General features: G+C 47.9%; 2 protein-coding genes across 3 annotated transcripts in view; one reads left to right on the top strand and one right to left on the bottom strand.

The window, feature by feature from the left end:
• LOC119455648 (uncharacterized) overlaps positions 1–18,681 on the bottom strand; it is a 52,627-nt gene extending 33,946 nt beyond the window's left edge. The window contains exon 1 of the mRNA XM_037717066.2: positions 18,550–18,681. The gene's annotated coding sequence lies outside the window, so the exon portion shown is untranslated. The remainder of the gene's footprint in view (positions 1–18,549) is intronic.
• LOC119455647 (RNA-binding protein 42) overlaps positions 1–19,901 on the top strand; it is a 153,012-nt gene that overhangs the window by 56,808 nt on the left and 76,303 nt on the right. The window lies entirely within an intron of this gene.

A 19,901-nucleotide genomic window follows, 5' to 3' on the forward strand; every position in this document is an offset into this window, starting at 1 on the left:
GGGGCACGTTGTGACATGCAAAATTAGCAGCCGTTGTGTTTGTTACCCTATAAATAACGTCAACACCCATGCTGATGGTCTGCTATTGCGGTTATTTTTTTTTTTCCTCTTCTGAAAATGACACCGATGGGAGGAAACTTTCACGTAACTTCATGACTTTATATATATCAGCGGCCTCACGCAGCAGTTACGTTTGGAAGTTTTTGTTCGAAATTGTAATCCGAGCAGCGTCGCCTTTAGCCATGCTAAATATAACCAGCGTGGCGTTTACCTATATATATATATATATATATTCACAGCAATACCACGGTTTCTTTTTTCTTTTGTCGCCTTCTTTAAATGCGAACGTGCGCTCCTTTATAGAAGTGATCGTAATAAGAGTGGGGGACGGTGTATAGCCCAAATGGCCGTCTGCTTATCGGCGATCCACTAATAATGCCAAACGCTGTCATTGGCGAAACATACCCGCTTACGTATCTCCGCTTGTCTTTTCCCGGTCGCTTACACTGCCGCGCACTTTATTCCCAGCTTTAGCGGCGTTGGCGGAGAGCCTTCATTTCGCGCCCACGCAAGCGCCGCGTTTAGACAGGGGACACATTTAAAGCCTAACGTATACGTCAGGGGTCACCTTTCGCAGCCTTCTCGCAAGTTTGCGCCCCCCTTCTATGGTATATACGTATACTCTATATACTCCGGTGTCACGCGAAATCATCTATGACTCCGCTGGCGTAATGACGCAACGTGTCGCGACCACGACGTGTTCTGGCTGCTGACTCGATGGCTTCGGTCGTTATCCGCTTCCCATGCGGGTTTAATCGCCCCGCTAGCAAGCGTTCGTGCGCCGCGTCTCGGGTGATTTGTAAAGACGCCTTCGGAAAACTCGACTTCCGGCTTTGCAAGGTCGCGGGACGGGAAAGCTGTGTTCGGGGTTTTCACGTCGGAACGTTGCGGGCCTTTGTGCGGACGGACTCTCTGCCCTGGCGCTGGATTAGAAACAACCTCCCCGCCCTCGTCTCCACCTTCTCTGCTTTCCTTTTTTGTCGTTGGCCGGCCATTTCGTAGTTCCGGATGGTCGGAAATCGTATAGCCTCAGGTAGCTAATAAGTAGCGTAAAAAATAATAATTTGGTCGCGACGGTTGCCGGGATCCCTTTGGTGCGCGCAGTGAAGGCAGCATGGCCTTCGAGACGACGAGGCGCTGCTCTGACGCGGCAGCTGAACGCCATATTCTCGGGGGCTGCGCAAGATGCTCGCTTAGAGCTTTATCGCAGTATTATGAAGCTGCACAGCGGTTAATAAAGGTATAATTCTTACAGTTCACTTTTTGACACGTCTTACTATCGCGTGCAAGCCATGGCGCCAGTACTCTGAGGGAGATGTTGCCGTAAGTTAGAAAAGGGAGGGGGTGGGGAGGGGGGAGGAGAGAGCGAAGGGAGGGGTTCGTGTTAAATGTAAATTGTGGATGCCGCCTTTCCGTTGGTCCCGGGGGGCAATGGTGTCATTTCCGTTGACGCTCGCGAATGAGCGTCAATGGGCTTGCGCGTGGCGGTCTGATTATCAGGCGAACTGCGGGGGCCAGTTTTGCTGTCATTTGGAACTGCGCTGTCGGCTGATCTCGTGCTATATATTTTTAGCATGTTCACAGTACACCGGACAGAACGTTTCCTAATTCTATTCTTCTTCATTAATAGGTCCGTTTGAAGACGGGTTTGGAGAGTTCGAGGGGACGCAGAGGAAGGTTGCGCATTCGGCGCCTTGTTTGGTTGGTGCCTGATCGCAGTAGCCTACGGGTAACAACTCACCCGTTCTCACCGCAAGCCTTACAGCACGGCTTGTTTTGATTCACGTCTCATTCTAAGTTCCTTATTTCCGCTCACTTGCCATGGAAAGGAGGAAAGAGGCTCTTAATTCTGCAGCCCTTCAGAGAAAGAGAGAGAGTAAACTTTATTAAAATATCGTGATCAGTTGTGCCTCGAAGGTGGAGCCCTTAGTCCGGGGCCCCATAGGTAGCAGCCACCGCCTCGGCACGGTCGACCAGCCATTGCTGGCCAGTCGCCGTCGCGTCGATCAGCCGCTCCTCCCAGGAGGTGAGGGTGAGGTTTGGAACAGGAGGGACGTGGGGAATGTCTTGGCAAAGCCAGACCATATGCAGTAGGGTGGGGCGGTCACCGCAGTGCGGGCATTGAGCTGGACCACGGGAGGGGTAGAGGTAGGAATAGAAAAGGGGCGTCGGGAAAGTATTCGTCTGTAGTTGTCGCCAACAGACAGCCTGTCCGGCGAGTAAGGGAAGGATGAGGTGGGGGGTAGTGTTGCCGAGTTAGTCGTATCTCAGCAAGTTGGGATGCGTACGAGAAAGGTTGCGGTCGGATGATGGCAGAGTGATCCCCAGCGCCTCGGTGTGAGAGTTCTCGGGCCAGCGCAGGGAGCACGGCGCAGAACGCGCGTTTGCTCTCCGACGTGCGTTCGCTCCCCGTGAAAGCGCGCGTCCCTCGCGCCCTTTCACTCGCACATACAGCGTCCGGAGCGCGGCGACGATTTCATCGCCGTTGACGTCATACGGAACCTCACGGCGACGACGACGGCGACGCCGACGGCAGAAATCTGCTTTGGAGTGTCCATATAATTGCTATCGCAATAAAATGAAACGTAAGGATAAGACAAGTCGCTCATCATGCAGAGCCATATATAGAGAGCAAACGCAACCTTTTCCGTCGCGCGAAAGGCTGTGGGGGGACGGGAGGTTTAGCTGCGGCACCAAATACGTAATTATATAAAAACGCCGCGCGCGTTCGGTGCGAACGCGGGCAAAACGCCGACGGCGTCGACAACAGTTCTGCGGGTTGCTGGTGCTGCTGCATGCATGTCCAAGTTTATACAGCTGATAAAACTACTATCCTTACTCCGTATAGCTCTCTACTAATTTGCTATCGCAATTCGTGCTTCGCCTTTGGGGTGAAACTGCAACAAAAAAAAATTTTTTTTTACGTATGCCGACAAATAACTTATTGTTCTTCGTCGTTAGTGTCCGAAGTTATAGTTAAAACTCGGGTCCTACTTTGTTGGTCACATAGTATTCTCAGTCTCTATCCGGCGTCGCTAACGTTTGCATGTCGTTTTTGCGCGTTTGTAACTTCGCGCTTCTTATGCCACCGCTGAAAGACGGCGAAAGAGGGACAAAGAGAGAGAAAAAAAGAAAAAAATGAGCGCATTGCCGATCAAAAGGGCTCGTTGTGAAAAACTAAGTGCGTCAAGTTAACAATGCGTAATCCGGTCCCCGCCTGTTTTATTGGTGTAATTTTTTTCGAGGTAAACATCGTGTGCATTTTGGCAGCGTTTTACAGCGCGATTATTAAGGGGCGACGCGACAACGAACACGTCTACGTCGAGTGGCGCGCTGCGCGCAAGTACGTCGGAATGTCCTCCATGTAGTTTGCACCTAATTGTCCACTGTAAGCAGCGACTATATAGACGCGCGATAAAGCGGTCGCCTTGTGCTTAACTTGTGGTGCCTTGTATTGTTTTCTTTATTGACGTATCAGGAGAGATGTTGAGCGAGAAGAATAAGGGGAACCAATGGGCGTTCATTTTCGTTTAGCATGTTTGTTTCTGCCACCCACATGAAGCCAACAAAGAATGAAGGCAAGAACAACAGTTCATTCTCCCGTACGCTTTCTTTGGCTTCATGTGGCTGTATAAGCAAGGAGGCGTTTGTATTGTCGCGTAGTGTTGTCTATTGATGGGGGTATAACATAACGTCACGCTAAAAGAGAAAAATTAAGATATTGGGTTGTACGAGCCAAAACCACGATCTGATTATGAGGCACGTCGTAGTGGGGGACTCCGGAATAATTTGGACCACCTGGGCTTCTTTAGAGTGCACCTAAATCTATGTACACCAGTGTTTTCGCATTTCGCCCCCATCGAAATGCGGCCGCCGTGGCCGGGATTCGATCCCGCGACCTCGTGCTTAGCAGCCCAACACCATTATAGCCAATAAGCAACCACGACGGGTGCGTGCGCAATCAACTGAATAGCGAAGTTATAGAGAGGAGCCAGTTGGTGTTTACCGGCGCTTTTTGTTATCCCCTCCTCGACTTCGCATGGTGCAGCCATTATCGAGATGCATCGCTCGCGCGGGGGCTATAACGCCGATTTATGGGATTTCGGTGGCCTGCCCGCGTATGTATACTCCTTGTCCCGCCCTCGCGCGCGCGGTCTCATTCACGATTCACAAGCGTCGTTGCAGGCCTAATTCTGGAAACGATGTGTTTCAGTTATACTCCTCGGGTGCTTCTGCATGGGCCACGCAGGAAGGATTATTGCAAGCGACGGCGTGTTGTTGCGTGTCTCCCTCGGCGATCGGCGTTAATGTTGGCCAGAACGAGTGCTGCCGGCACCACGTGGAAGGAATTAGCGCGCAGTCTTCGTGAGCCGGTGCTCCTATGTACGCCTGCGGCTGTCTCTCTCGTATTTATGCGCACTTACTTTTCGGCGTAGCGAAGCATGTGCATCTTTTCTCGGAGCAGTTCGCGGATGCCGCACCAGTTGACGTGTATATATATATATATATATATATATATATATATATATATATATATATATATATATATATATAGATGGGGAGGCTTGTTCGCGGCATGGTTGATTCATTTCACCTTTGCATTCCACACGTACGCCCGCGAGACGCCGGAAGAAGGCGTAGAGAAACAACGCTTCCCATTCGTTGCAGCTTGACTTTTGTTGTGTAAGGGAAAGAATGCCCAAACTTTTCATGAATACCAAATGGCGAGCGCACAACAGTATACAACAACGCGGAACACGGCAGCAGTATAAGAACGAGTGATATATATATATATATATATATATATATATATATATATATATGTGTGTGTGTGTGTGTGTGTGTGTGTGTGTGTGTGTGTGTGTGTGTGTGTGTGTGTGTGTGTGTGTGTGTGTGTGTGTGTGTGTGTGTGTGTGTGTGTGTGTGTGGCAAATTTTGCCGCTACTCTGCGGCGTATAGGCTCTCCATCAGAAACAATTTGGATCATCCAAAATTAGACCAAAACTGCCTGTATCTGCGCGAAGAGGCCAGCGTTCTTTTAACGTAGGCAACACCTATACCACGCGTCACCCGGCGTAAGGTCGGCAAGACGCGCTATATATATCGACGAGGAGTGGGTAAAAAATAATTTTTAGCGTCAGCAGCACTGCTGTTATTGGATACGTTCTTCGCTTCGGTATATTTCATCATCTATGCTGTAGCTGTCTATGCTAGATGCTATAGCTGTCTATGCTAGATGCTATAGCTAGCTGTCTCGCTTCGACCTCTCCCTTATAAATTTAGCTCATTAAGTGGACGTTTTTTATTTAATTTTTTTTCCGCATTTGTTTGCCTCCATTGGCGTACGCAGTGATGAAAGTGAACGCATGCGTATAATATATCTATATTTAGGAGTGCATACTAACACTGCTGGAGATAGAATTTACAATTTAAGTGGGGTCGTCAACCGCGCCGAAACTCCCACTAGCGGCTACGGGATCGGGCATGCATTTAGTAAATGGAAACGAGCACGTACTCGCATGGAAATGTAGCTTTTGTTTGTTTGCTTGGGACGGGGGGGGGGGGCACAGGGAGAGGGGGGCTTGCACACTCGGCGAAGAGGCCTTGAAGCAGCGCTAATAAAGTACCACGGATGTGACCTATAGGCTATTTGGCTATCAGCGCGTCACCGACATTGGTTGTTGCTCCGCGTGCTTGCAAAATATTTATTCAACACCTCATATCTTGGTATCATCTCTGAACGAGATTGCTTTGCTTGGAAGAACTGAGCTGTGTCCATGTCGTCGAAACGCGCGCGCGCTTTATCCTCTGTAAAACGGAGGAATGTAAAATGAGCAAATTTATGTAGCATTTCATTAACCGCTTCACGAAAGCCTCGCTTCGCGCAGATTCCGCGAAAACTTGCGTTGGATCTGCACCTTTTTCTGATTAAAACTTCGGTTTCCCGCTCAACGCTCTAGGACATTCGTCGACGGCATGCATGATCTTGTGCATAACTTGCATACCTCTTCACAACCACAATCTGTCTCTTTCTCGAAGTGGTGTGGACACACGCGCGCACCCACCCACACGCGAAACACCCGTGCGACAGGAATATGTGTAGCAGGAAATTGGGGTTCGCGCGTCGCCAACCAAGGGCGTGTATCGGCCACGCGGAAATCGGGCCCTCGCGGAGCCGGTGATGATGCGCCGTTCGCTGCGCCACGTCGTTCTATATACTCGCGAGCTGTTTGCGCGACGAAGGGCGGTCGCGGAAATCGGAATCCGGCTCGACACACAGCCGGTGCTTCTGCGTCGCTGTGGCTTTAGCCCTTGCAGGATACGGCGAATGAGAAGGTTTCTCGTTCGTTCACACGGTGCCTGTTTATAATCCGGGATCGTGGTTGGATGTGAGGCCCGGATTAAAGTCACCTGGCGTCCCTGGTAATTTTCTTAGCTTCCTTACCGTCTTCTTTCTCTCGTATTTGTTTTTCCTTTGTTTTTTACGTTATTTTCCGGTAGGAAAAAAAAAAAGCGCCGCTGCGACATTCTCCTTTTCCGGCCTTCTTATATCGTTCCGAACCGCTTGCTGGCAATATTGACCTCTTTATATACACTGCTGCGCTGCTCGCATCGTGCTAGTTTCGTGGCAGTTTCTGCACCCCTTTTGTGGCAGTGTCGTTTGCTTTTTGCACGTTCTGTCGCAATTTGGAAGGGGAAAGGGGTGGAATATTTTGATTGAGAGCAAGATAAATAAACGAGATTAATAAACATAGTGGTCGAAGATAGAGGGAGATTGTGGTGGGGCGCAGGGTCTTTAGTATAGCAGCTCTGGTTTGAAAGGGCTTGGTGTGTGTGGTTGTCCGAGATGTGGGCTTCAAGCCTTGTTATCATCATCATCAGCATATATATATGTCCACTGCAAGACGAAGGGCTCTCCCTGCGATCTCCAGTTACCCCTGTCTTGCGCTAGCTGATTCCAACTTGCGCCTGCAAATTTCCTAACTTCATCATAGTCAAGTATAATTCAGCACAGATGTCAAAACCTTTCTTTTATATATATATTCGGTCGGCCCCTCCGGGAGCATTTTTCGTAGGTCTCTTGAAGAGGCGGGAGTGGATTTCATGTTTGCCACAAACGATAAACGTGCATGAGAGGAGAAGAAAACGGAAGGAACAAACATATCCGTACATGGTGCTGTCGTTTTGGGGCGCGGTACATGTAAATTTGCGTGCGTACATGTGTAGTGGTTTCATAGGCGTGAACGCACACGCGCGAAACGAACAGACATCTTTGTTGCCGCAGTTTAGACTCGTGAGAGCTGTCAGTTTCGACTCGGGATGAGCAAAAGGCCTCGCAGCTATAGCGCAACTTGAATTCTAGGCTCTTTCAAATGAGTTAAAAGTGTGGTGAATAAGCTGGTACCTAGCCTGTTTACTCTGTTGCTTTCAGCGTCAACTCCTTCTTTGATAGAGCGCGTTTACTCTGGAATATTTTCGCACAGAGAAACACCCGCATTCTTCGAGCCGGGCGGCTTTACACGAGTAGCCGTGGCGTTGGAATGGCTCTCGAAACCCATGGGAACCTCCCAACGCGTTTGTATTACGGGGATTATTTTGTTGTGCGCGTTTACACACGCTGTAGGCACTCGGTGATGACTGCTGAGGTTTCGGCGACGTCGTCGATGCGGTCCGAAGTTAAACAGTTTCCTTCCGCAAGCTCTAGATTTGCTAAGGCGAGCTCCGTGCTTTTCCATCAAGAAGCGGGAAATAGATATGAAACAGAACGCAAGAAACAGAAACGCTGGTGAAGTACACGAAAAGACAGAGTAGCTTCTAAATACGGCAACGGGAAGTGATTGCGAAGCCCTTCACCAAGCAGGTAGTGGCGCATAAACGTTTGCTGCAGCAATTGCGGAATCGGCACGTCGTTTCCCGACCAATACCTGTTACGGTTAGTGTGCCTGTGTGTGTGCGTGTGTGTTTGTGAGTGTGCGTGTGTTTTCGTGTGTGCGCGTGCGTGTTCGTTTGTGATTGTGTACGGACATGGGCGCGTGTGTGTGTGAGAGAGAGAGAAAACTATCAAATACGTGATAATTGTCATATGCTCGACAAATTAAGGTCGCCTTTCCACATTTTGCTTAACTTCACTCGTTAAATTTTATTTTTTCAATATGAATTTGAATTTTACTTCTCGTTCCTCTTAACGAATGACGGCTGCGACTAAAGGCACAAAGCCTGGCAGGGGTCCCAGTCACGACGACTACGATTACAACAGCGGAGCATGCATGTATAGCGTCGTAACTGTAACGATCAGGTGTAAAAGGGTCAAATTTATATAGTCAGCATCTTTAAATTGTTGGCGTGAATCTACATTACACTGTTGCAATATAATGCGATGAACCGTGTATTTTTTTTCTTTTTTTTTTACTTTGAGGCTGTTGTTGTGTGTTGTAACATCGTAAACGATGATTTGCCTACTTGTTAGTCTTATACCAGTAGAGGGCTTCGGAAGTGCTCATGGAAGGAGATGAAGAGGTGAAGGGAAGGACTCAACTTATGAAGTTCCCAAGTTTTACCTTCTGAGATCAGGCGTACGTATTGATCTGGGTATTGTTTTGTGGAGTGTCCGCGGCCGCATTGATTGGCGAAGTCAGAAACGTTGGAATTTAGCGACTGCGCGTTCGCGCAAACTCAAAATCACGTTCGTTCGCTCGTCCCTACCGCTATCGTATTCGCGTTGAAACGGCGAAGCCTATATAGACATGCATTCCTATAGGCGCTTCGGCGGTCGGGCAGCTCGCTGAGTCTTCGCCACGCGAGTCGATTAACCGTGAGCAGTTTGATCGAGCGCCATCGATACACGCACAGCGGCCAATCGTGCAAACTCATTCCGCGAAATATTCAGGAATGCGCGGTATACCTACATGCACCGTTTCACAGCCTGACCGGAATGAACTGAATTCTTAACCGCCGGGGAACCGTGGACTTTCGCGAGCTCTGAGAGCATGGTATATACCGCGAATGTGCCCTATCTTTGACTTCCAAAGACAGTGACACGACCAGAGCGAACAAAAGAAAGTTTCTGTCGGAGGCGAAGGCTCAAGGTTAATTGCCTCCTGCTCGCAAGGTATTCACGCCCCTTATCGTTGCAATCAAAACAACACGGAAACCACGTCAACTGTTTGCGTTTTGTTATTCTATTTCAAAATGGAAATAGGTTTTATGTGTCGCCATCTCGAAAAGCGTTTAACATTCTTCTTCTTCTTCTTCTTTCTTGGGGTTTTACGTGCCAAAACCAGTTCTGATTATGAGGCACGCCGTAGTGGAGGGCTCCGGGTTAATTTTGACCACCTGGGGTTCTTTAACGTGCACTACAACGCAAGCACACGGGCGTTTTTGCATTTCGCCTCCATCGAAATGTGGCCGCCGGGAAGCGTTGAACATTAAGGTTTACTTAGTCCGCGGCTTCGGTGAATGAAACGCCCAACACGCGGTGAAGTAAACGTCGGTGGAGAAGCTTCTATTTTGACGGCACTGGTTATCGCCCCGCCCGCAATCGCGCCAATCGCGGCAATCGCTACGACTCCGCAACGACTGCGTGACGAACTTGGCGAGCACGTGCTCGTGACGCCTGCGGCAGAAAGGATGTTCCACATCCGCCCTATGGTATGTGAGTGGTGACGCTGGCTAACACTCCCAGGGTTAGTTCTAGTTTTAAAACATAAATACCCCAGAAAGTGGATGGGAAAACGGTTCCGCGGTAGCTCAATGGTGAGAGCATCGCACGCGTAATGCGAAGACCTGGGTTCGTTCCCCACCTGCGGACAGTTGTTCTTTCATCCATTTTCATTTTCCATTAATTGATCATTACTTTATTTCAATTATTAAGTGCATATAATTTCCCTTATGTTATCCTTGGTGTTATTGTTTATTGGCTTCTTATGATATGCTTATTAAAAATCGGGCCCCTCGGTTCCCTTTCTTCTCGTTCACTATATATATATATATATATATATATATATATATAAAATAACCTTGTTACGAAAAGAGAAGACAGTGTCATATAGGCACAAAAGTCACGTTTGGCTGAGTGCGTCACAATATTATACTCTCCGGTTTCACCTCTCCTGCCTTCCAAAGCCCGTCTTCTATATATATATATATATATATATATATAGTGACTTTTGTGCCTATATGACACTGTCTTCTCTTTTCGTAAAAGCGTTAGTTTTGCTCGGTTGAACCGACTACGAACTATGCCACCTTGGCGTACAAAGATCGCGTGGTGATGGGCACTTCCTGCGCAACGATTCGCTGCTACATCCGAGGTGGTTTTTCAGCCCTTGTTACCACGGTCTCCAGGCATCACAGGTATGGTGCACAAGAATATTGGAAAGTGTTCCGTGCGGCTACGGAGAGTGGAATCTCGTGGCAGTGACCGGCTCCCTCTCGAGAGGGGGCTGCTCGCAAGAGGAGCGCGACGGAAACCGAACAGGCTGCTTGGCTAGTTGGTATTACAGCCACTGTTTTTGTCATCGTCGACGCGACGGTGCAGTTATTTCTCTTAGCTTTATCATCACCATAGTCGCTACTATTGCCACGGCCGCTGTATCCAGAGGCTGTGGTACTGCTTACGTCACCGCAGAGGACTGTGCTGCGTCTCATCCGCAATTCAGCTTCGGTAATGCACCCGATAACGCTACTACCATTTAAACCCGGACGCGTTAATAGCTTTATTCGTGTTTGAAAGATTGAAAGTTTATTTAACATAAGTAAGCCATACAATTAGAAAGTACACACTTTTGGGACCCAACTGTTAAAGGGTCCCTACGAATATCGTAAAAGAAGTTACGGTACGACAGGGAGAATTCTAAATGATGCCTAAGTAGAAGACAGATATGCATATCAAGCGCAAATAAGTGTTAATGCTGCATGCCTTGAGCGCCTTCGGTGTATTTACTTAGACTTGTTATATATCGTTGTGCGTTTTACCAACTAAGGCACTGCAGCTAATGAATGCGTCTGCATACAGCTGTTATTTTGAGACTAGTTTGGATACACACATAACAGAGAAATTAGGGCAAACATTACAACGCCAAGAGCAGTGTATTTCTCAGCAACGACTTCATTGAAAATCTCGTATCCGATCGTGAAATGAACGAAATGTAACTATAATGTCGGGCGTCGAGCCACATATCTGCCAATATTTCTACTTAATAGTTCGTCCTCGTTTTTAGGAGCCCGGCTTGTTCGCGCTTCGAGCTTCTTTCCTGATTTATGGATTTAGTATAAAAAGTGAAACGGAGAAGGACATAGAACTTCACTGTGCGCAGTGTCAACTCGCTTTCCATGGGTGCAACACGCCAGCTTGGGAATTTCAGCCATCTGCAATACGGTACATATAGCAAAACCAGTCCCGCTTGTCCCGCCGTCGGCTATATAGGCAACCCGCTTCTGTCTCACCTGTTCGTCAACACCGTGCACGACACAACGTGGCAAGAAGCTCACAGGCTACGAGGCTCACCTCACACACGCGCTAACTTATAAACCTGCGAAGCATGCCACTGTACTGCACAGACAGCGATCACGCCCAAAATGTCCGCGCTCATGCTGCTACTAGCGCCCTCTGCTCAAGTTCCTTGCTGCGGCGGCCCCCTAGCCTCCGTCGAAACGCGCCGTGGACGGCACACTTGCCTATATTCTAGTACACTGTATCAAAGGTGCTGTCTTATACAACTGAAGCAAACGTTGCAACATCTTTAGAATAACTACGCAAGTCAGTAGAGAGCTATAGCGTGTCGGGTATTCGGGTAAACGCAAGTGGACTGCGCGTTTTACCGGATGGGCGGAGGCGGATACGTGAACGACCTGCACGGTGCAGAGCTCAACAAGGCAAACGCAGCTAATATTGCTGTAACCAAGTGTATTTTACTTTGCTGCTCGTGTAAATTTTCGGAAGAAACATGATTACGCCGCTGCCGAAAATTTGCACCAGCAGCAAAGTAAAATATACTTGGTTACTGCAACACTATAACAGCGTTTGTCTTGTGCAGCTCTTTGCGCCACTATAGGTGGCTGCACCGCGCATGCCGTTCACCTTTGCGCCTTCGCTCGTCCGGTGAAACAGCCAGTGGGCTATCGTTTACCGGAATACAAGACACGCTAAAACTCTCTAATCTTACTTGACAAACTGATGACGAACCTGCGTTGAACCAAAGGTGGAGTGCCAACTGAAGTGACGTATAATTTCTTGCTCGTTGACTTAAAGGCTAGGAATTGAGACTATAGTATCTTGACTGCTGAAGGGGGCTACCTAAGAAGCGTGCCGGCGCCAAGGCTTACTTGTTGAAATAACGTCATAGCGTTCAGAAACACAAATCTGTAATTCGGAGTGACATCAGGGCAACCCACCTAAACTAAGACATTTGTAGCGTTCCATGATCCGCACGAGCCCGGGTCGTGGATATCTTTGTGCGTACGGTTTAAAGCAAAGCTTTCGGCGACGACCGCGGAAATAACACAAAACATCTGCGATGGGAGAAGGACCTGAGGAGTTCCTTACGCGTACTTGGAAGTAAAATAAGATTGCGCGCATCATGTGTGTCCTTGCATAGCTTTTCATTGAAACGTTTCACGGAAGCTTCGTTTAAACGTTGATACCAACGAGTACTGTGATGTGCCGTAATATTTGTTTCGTTGTATGGTGGTTTTTTATTTATTTATTTTTTTATTTATGGAAGCGCGCTGAAGTACGTCTAAACATAGCGCTGTAAGTTAAGCGGCAAACAAGTGCACGTCTCACTTCCGTCGCTATTGCGTGCACGATTTGTCGAATGTTTGGAAGCGACTCCGCAAGCTCTCTGATAGGTCATGTCATGCTCCGGGAAACGCGGGCCTCTGTGTAGCTCCAAACAGTGATAAACACTCTCGTTCTAAACACCTGACGCTTCCCAGCAACGAAAGCTTCGCATAGGCCCTATAGTATGCGACCCGACAATCAAGTTCATTCACGCGCACAATGTTTCGAAACTTTATACAGATGCTTTATACAGCTACAAGACAGTGACCTGTTTTGATGCTGCATAGGATCCAGCGAAATCCTGCCGATACTTGATACGCAAAAAGAGTGCAATTTTCCTTTCCGCTGCGAACAGTGAGTACCGCGATCCAAAGGGCCACTGACTTCGTGCCTATATTTGTACTGCATGAGCCGCATTGACCCGCACGCTTCTAAACTGGGTGTGCACGTTACACACTCGAAGTGCTTCGGGAGACATTCAGCCGACCCTCTTCTTGGGCGTTGACGCTCTAGTTCTCCAGAACCGCGCGAGTGCCACGTATACAAAGAAGCCTTCCTAAAGACTGGTGCTTCAAGAGACGCTATATACCGTTTGCGTGACGCGTTTTGGGCTTCGTCAGCCGTTGTCGCGAATCGCCATCCCATCCGGTCGTTTCTCTCGTGCTGTGTGAAAGGCGCGTACGAGAGGACCCCCCCCCCCCCCCCAAAAAAAAAAAAAAAAAAAAAAAAAAAAAGAAAAACCTCTAAAAGCGTACGTGCGCTAGCTCCGAGAGCTTCCGTTGGTTTCCGCTTTCTATGGAGAGCACGACACCCGGTATGATCCCGTGCCCGCCACACGAGTCACGGATCAACCGTCCGGATTGTGGAGGTTCATTGAAGTGTGAAAGACGAGAATCGGATCTATTGCGAGGTAAATTGAATTGGTCCCGTGGTCCCGTGGGTTGCGCCGAGGGCGTCGTGCCGACACCGCGTGGCAGTAGCCGCTGCAGCTGTACAGAGCGCTCATACGGCTTTAGCGCTAAATTTCAGTGAACTTGTTTTTTTTTTTATTTACCTACAGAGTTGTCCTTTTTTTGCGCTTTTCTGGTTATTGATGATCTTATTAAAGATAGAGATCGCTTAAGAGCGCTGCGCCTTGTTTATTGCCAGAAGTTTGAATATCAAGCGCGAAATATTCGTTGAGCACTTTAGTGAAGTTAGTGATCGTATTCCACGCGCGCTTTGGGAGCTTCTATATGAGCTTCGAAGTGTTTGTATACGATCACCGACTTTACAATAAGGGCGTGCCGCAAACTTACGCAAACTGCGTATACCTTACGCAAACTAAGTAAAGTTTTATTCCTACATGATTTCCTGCAGACGTTTTTTGTTATCGCTGTGGCATTTCGAATAAAAGAGAGTTCATTTTTGTCGCTTAGACTTCAGGGGGCGCGCAGTGAAAGCTATAAATTGGTGTTTTTCGAACAGCCGGGAAACAAGATCAACATCGAGAAGAAAGCTAGGCTGCGTATCGGATCCAAGCCAAGTGTCGGATCTGCTGACGTCTGTGCATGCAAGGAGACAGTCGCGAGATTCATGTACTGCTAACCGCCTAAATATTCAGCCTTTGAATGATTGTTTAAAGGGAATGAACGTGCACGCCAAGTGGTTCCGCGAGGAATTAACTGTCGCACTGAAATAACCTTCAAACTTTGCTGTTTAGAAACGAAACGGATGTTTCCCGTAGACAGATCTACTTGCTGTTGTTGTTGTTGTTGTTGTTTATTTATACTGTCAACCCAATTAAGGGCCTTTACAGTAGTGGAAAAAAATAGGAGAAAAGATACAAAATTCTGCTACATCTCGACAAAAAAAAAAATTAATACGAGGCAGTATAATGGCAATATCTATAAAAAGTGACATGCAGTGAACAAAGACAAAATACATTGTTTTATGCGCACCAGGAACAAAAATACATGCTAAGACGCATTCATACCAGAGAAGATGACATTCTCTAAACCAGCACTAAAATCACTGACGGAGGCAGATGTGACAACTGAATTTGGTAATTCATTCCATTCCTTAATCACCCTGGGAAAAAAGCTGTACTTGAATGTATCATTTCGTGTAACTGGCGGCTGTATGTATAAGCTGTGCCTGTGTCTGAAGCGTTGATCCGGTGAAATTATGCAGTATTCAGGTAAATTTATTTTAACCTCGTTATGAATAATTAAAAGCTTGCAGCAAGGATACGCCGGTATTGTAAGGTCAATGCGATAATGTGGAGATTATACTGTCCCTGTGAGATTATATAAGCCTCATGAGCAGTTTCGCTCACTCTCTCTTGCCCTCGTTAAATTTTCCTTTCACAGGCTCACTGAAATCCAGCGAAGGTTTCCGTAAGGCATCGCCTAAACGATTCAGACCCTAAATTACCGCTGTAAAGCTCTTGTCCCCCTCCCTTACTAAACGTGCAGAATGAGGGAGAGAGATAAATATATCGTTATAGTGAGGGCACAGTCTTAGATATAATCCCCGATGATTTGGTAGGATGTCATTTATGCTATGTGACCCGTCCTTTCAAATTATGTAAACCGGTGATGCTTTAGAGCTGACGCCGTTCTGACGAAGTGATCCTCGTGTGTATTCGTAAGGAATATAGGCACGGGCATGGAAACAAACTCCAGTCTGTTCTAAAGTCCCGACAAGTGAACTTTGGAGGCCCGTTCTACCTGTGCCTGACATTCAGCAGCGGAATGTCAGCTAGGCAATTTGTCTCGCCGAAACTTTGGAAGCGGCCTGACACTATGCACTCGTGCTCGCATCTGTAGCCCTAGCGAGGCAGCTCTATATACCTTTCCGTTTTCTTCGGTCTTCCACGCGGACTCAGTTACGGAAGCTCTCTTTTTCTTTTTGAGCTCCCCGACCGGTGAGTTCCGCAAGAAAAGTGTTCGCTGGAAAAGACCGGACTTGTCCTACAGCACTAGCGAAGGCAGCCGATGAGACGTCGGATGGCAGAGGGGGAAGGAGGTTTACCGGAAAAGTATGCGTAAAGGAACACTTTATATCTGTAGCTACGGTGATACCGTTTGTGTAGCTTAATCCCGCAAAGCCCAACGTCTTATTTCGGCACGCTGAGTTTGCGTCTCGAAATGCTAATTTAAGCGCGGGAAAAAAACCCCAGAGCAGCGTTTCTGACACGCTGGAGCGAATTTTCAGCTTGAGAGTAGTTCAGCAAAGCAAGTGCTAAATAAATAATTACTGTACTAATTTTTAGCTACAATGACGTGTGTGTGGAGAGGGGGAGCGGGGCGACGAATGTTCTTTCCATAGCCAGAAATAAATGTGATCAAGTTGTAATTTTCTTTGAGTGGAATGATGTTTCAAGAACAGCGCAATGGTCACATCAGATGCGCGATCGCGCCTGCACTTTTGTGCACCCGTCGCTGTACGGGGTGCTTCGCGGCAGCTAGCTGGGTTGTGTGTAGGCATACCTGGTAATCTGTGAACTTTACTGTTAGTAAAATCCCGCGGAGGCAGTGCGGCAGAGAGAGAGAGACGGGGGTAGATAGCACATTTTTTTTTATATATAGCTTGCGTTCAGTGCATTTCTTTTCAGGGACATACGCACTTCGAGGAACGAGTATTTAACTTCAAACGCAGCATGCCAAGCAATACCAAACTAGGAACAGCAAATACGGACAACCAACAAACTGGTTCTAGATCAAAGTGACTTTTTCCGCGACTTAGCTGTTGACAATCTCCCCTGCTTCAAGAAATTGTTTGTATAAACTTGCTCGACGCAAGTTTCCATCCTTCACCATCAAAATACTTGCAGCGGAACGTACGGAGACCGACGTGTGATACGTTTTCGCAAACAGAATTAATGTTTCGTAAAACTTGATGCAGCATTCGCAGAATCGTAAAACAGGCCCAAATTCGTAAACTTTGCGAGAATTCGGAAGGCGTTGGCGGGTATGTGTGTAAGCCACTTGCACATAAATGTGAAAATGCTATTAAAGGAGTTTTGATGACAATAACTGTTACGCTATGGAGTGCGTAGTGGCATCACTTTAGGCAATAGCGCCTGGAACTTTGCTTCAGAGTTCGAACTGCAGTAATGTCACGCTCATTGGTTAACGGGAAGGCACGCGTCGAAGTTTTAAGCCTCTCAGTTTTCGCTAAGTCACTTTGCTCCCCCCGATGGTGCTTTCTTGTTGCTTTTGCTTATCATTTTATTCCTCTGTGTCCTTTGGCTGGTTACCTTGAATACTGAACGTTCAGAGACATTGGACGCGAAGTTCGACGTCGAATTTTGAAAAATATGCGCGCAACCAGAAACGGAAAGGCAAGTGATAAGTGCTATAACTGTAATACATGGACATCCTGAACACTAAAACAATATTGAGGGATCCAGTAGATGATATTCTATGGCTGAGTTTGTATCGAAGAAGCAAAGTCGAGTTGTTCAGGTTATGTAAGAGTTCAGAACAGATAACCTGTCCACCACTCACAGAGTAACGGACTGGGTGTGCACGTGTATAGTGCCGCAGAATTAGGTTACATAAGGTAATCAGACGGGAGAAGCTTGAAGGCATATAGTTGATACTGTTTACGCAGGAGTATAGTAAACAGATACATTTGAAAGGCCCTTTCCCTGCGTGTGGTTAATTTAGGCTGATAAATATCATTATAGCAATTTTTATTATCATTACACAAGTTTGTCAACCGGCCTGTTTTTTGCAAGCGTGTTTGATCCTCGGCTTGCTCCACGGGCTTATTTTGATCGTTTCTTCTTTTGAAAGATGTTCAAAGCTCCAACACTGCGCCTTCTGTAAAGTAGTGCTGGATACGTCCCGTTTGTTCAGTGCGCCCGACTATAAGCGGATTCGCACTGTTCTTGTCTCAATCTTTTTTTTTCTCTCTGAATACGACACCCTATACTTTGCCCCTGTGTGCGCATGTGTGTTTACCTTCTTTATATCAGTACTTGTAAAATTTTCTAGAATCTGCGCTTAAAAGCTGAACTGTTCGTCTTCATTTCAGTACACTCGAAAGCGTTTCTGGCTCCCGGCTACGCATCTACCCTTTTTCTCGGCAAAAAAAAAAAAAAAAAAAAAAAACAAGAATGAAGCTTTTTTTTTTTTTTGCTGAAAGTTCAAACGTAAGTGACGGGCGATTAGAGATGCCGCAGTGGGTAACTCCGGATTATTTTCGAACGCTGCTCCTGCTTTGTTTCGCTGGCTCGAATGCACGCCGAATACAAACAGTCGTCAGCAAGCAGCGCACTTTACGAAATGTGTCTTGCTGATAAGCCTTCAATCGTTTGATTGATTGATTGATTGATTGATTGACTGATTTATTGACTGATCTGGCTTGGTTGAACATCCTAAAATTATATACTTAGAGGCCATGGGAGACACCGTATAGTAGAGGACTCCAAATTAATCTTTACCACCTGGGGTTCTTTAACGTGCACCCAAAGCACGGTAAACGAGCGTTTTCCCATTCCGCCTCCATAGAAACGCGGCCGGGATTCAAACCTCGCGACCTCACGCTCAGCAGCAGAACTCCGTTGCCATAGATCCACTGATCCATCCACTGCACGAACTTCATCCGTTGCCGGAAACGCTGCGATCACTCTCGCGCACACAAATGATCCGGAGTTCGAAGTCCGTTGTTTTCTTCGGTAACCCTGCGCCTCGTACCATTGACCCCCCCTCACTCACCTGATGGGAAACAGTCGCCGTTGCGTCAAGTCAGCTGCTGTGGCTACGGAGGAAGCGTGCGCCGCGCAGGCGTTGAGGGGAGAGCGTCGTGCGCGCCCAGAGGAGAGCGCTGTGCCGGTGTGTCCCGGTCGCGGGACGGTGGCCGAGTGCGCGGGGTCCGCGCTCCGGGTCTTCGAGCCCGCGCGGGAGCGGGCGGGCTCGCGCGCGCGCCAGGACCCGCTGAGAGAGAGAGAGAGAAAGCGAAAGCCCGCGCCCGAAACTGGGAGGAGAGGGGAAACGGGAAAAAGGCTGCGCTCTCGCTGGCCGCCTGGTTGTCTTGGAGAAGTGCGGAGGCAGAGAGAGAGAGGAAGGAAGAGAGAGGCGAAGCGTTTGTGCCTGTTGCTCGAATTTGATCGCGTGTCTGTCCTTCTCTGCAGCGTAGATTTCTTAGCGAATAATTGTGAAAAGCTCGTGAACGGACTGTACATGCTGATAGAAGATAGCGGCATTTTAACGCGACAGCGCTAAGGGCCCCGTGTCGCAGAAAATCCGGCGTCGGCAACTGGCGTGCGATGCGGGTGGCGGAGAAAATCCCCAACCACCCGGACCGCGCAGGCCCTCCACGTGGTGCAAGGTTTTGGGTGAACAAAAATTTAATTTCTCACAATGAAATCCGTCAGAAAAATGGTAAAATACGACTTTACCATTCGGCGTCGGATTCGCCGTCGGGACTGTTTGCCAATCGGCGTCGGATTGTAATTTGAGTGTACGAGAAAACCTAATTCTGCTACGAGGAAACTCAAACACAAACCCCTTTTCCAGCATTTCTACCAGACCTACAGCCGCGCGTTGCGATGCGAACGGGTCCCGATAACGCTATCGCGTTCTACTCTTAAAGGCGAAGCTTAAGCGTCCTCCAATTTTTCTGTGATGGCGTGCCGGGAAATTTCCCTTTCACTGCTAATTTAAAGGGTGAAAATGTTTTTTCCGCATTCCGTTGAATGTTTGGTTGACCGCGCCGTGATGAATGTTTTGGTGCATGCAAATCGTTCGCTCGCCTCTCTGTGACGTCGTGTTCTTGACGTCGCATAGAGGCGTGAAGTTCGGGACGCTCGCCTGTTGCACCGCAAAACACGAACCGCATGAGGACGTAACAAGTGAAAATGACCTTTCTCGTCGTAGCCGTTCAGAAAGCCAGCTTTAAATCCCGGCTGGAGTATACTTCGCATAGGCTTGATCAATATCCCCATCCTCATTTTCCTTCTCTGTCGCCGCTGGTGAGTCGCGACCCTGTACATCTGCGCACTTTTAAAACGTTGCGGACTCAACGCCACTGCTCTGGTTCCCGAACAGCGCCGTCACGCGTTGCTGTC

Source organism: Dermacentor silvarum, chromosome 6, assembly GCF_013339745.2.
Source record: "Dermacentor silvarum isolate Dsil-2018 chromosome 6, BIME_Dsil_1.4, whole genome shotgun sequence".
NCBI classification, from domain to species: domain Eukaryota; kingdom Metazoa; phylum Arthropoda; class Arachnida; order Ixodida; family Ixodidae; genus Dermacentor; species Dermacentor silvarum.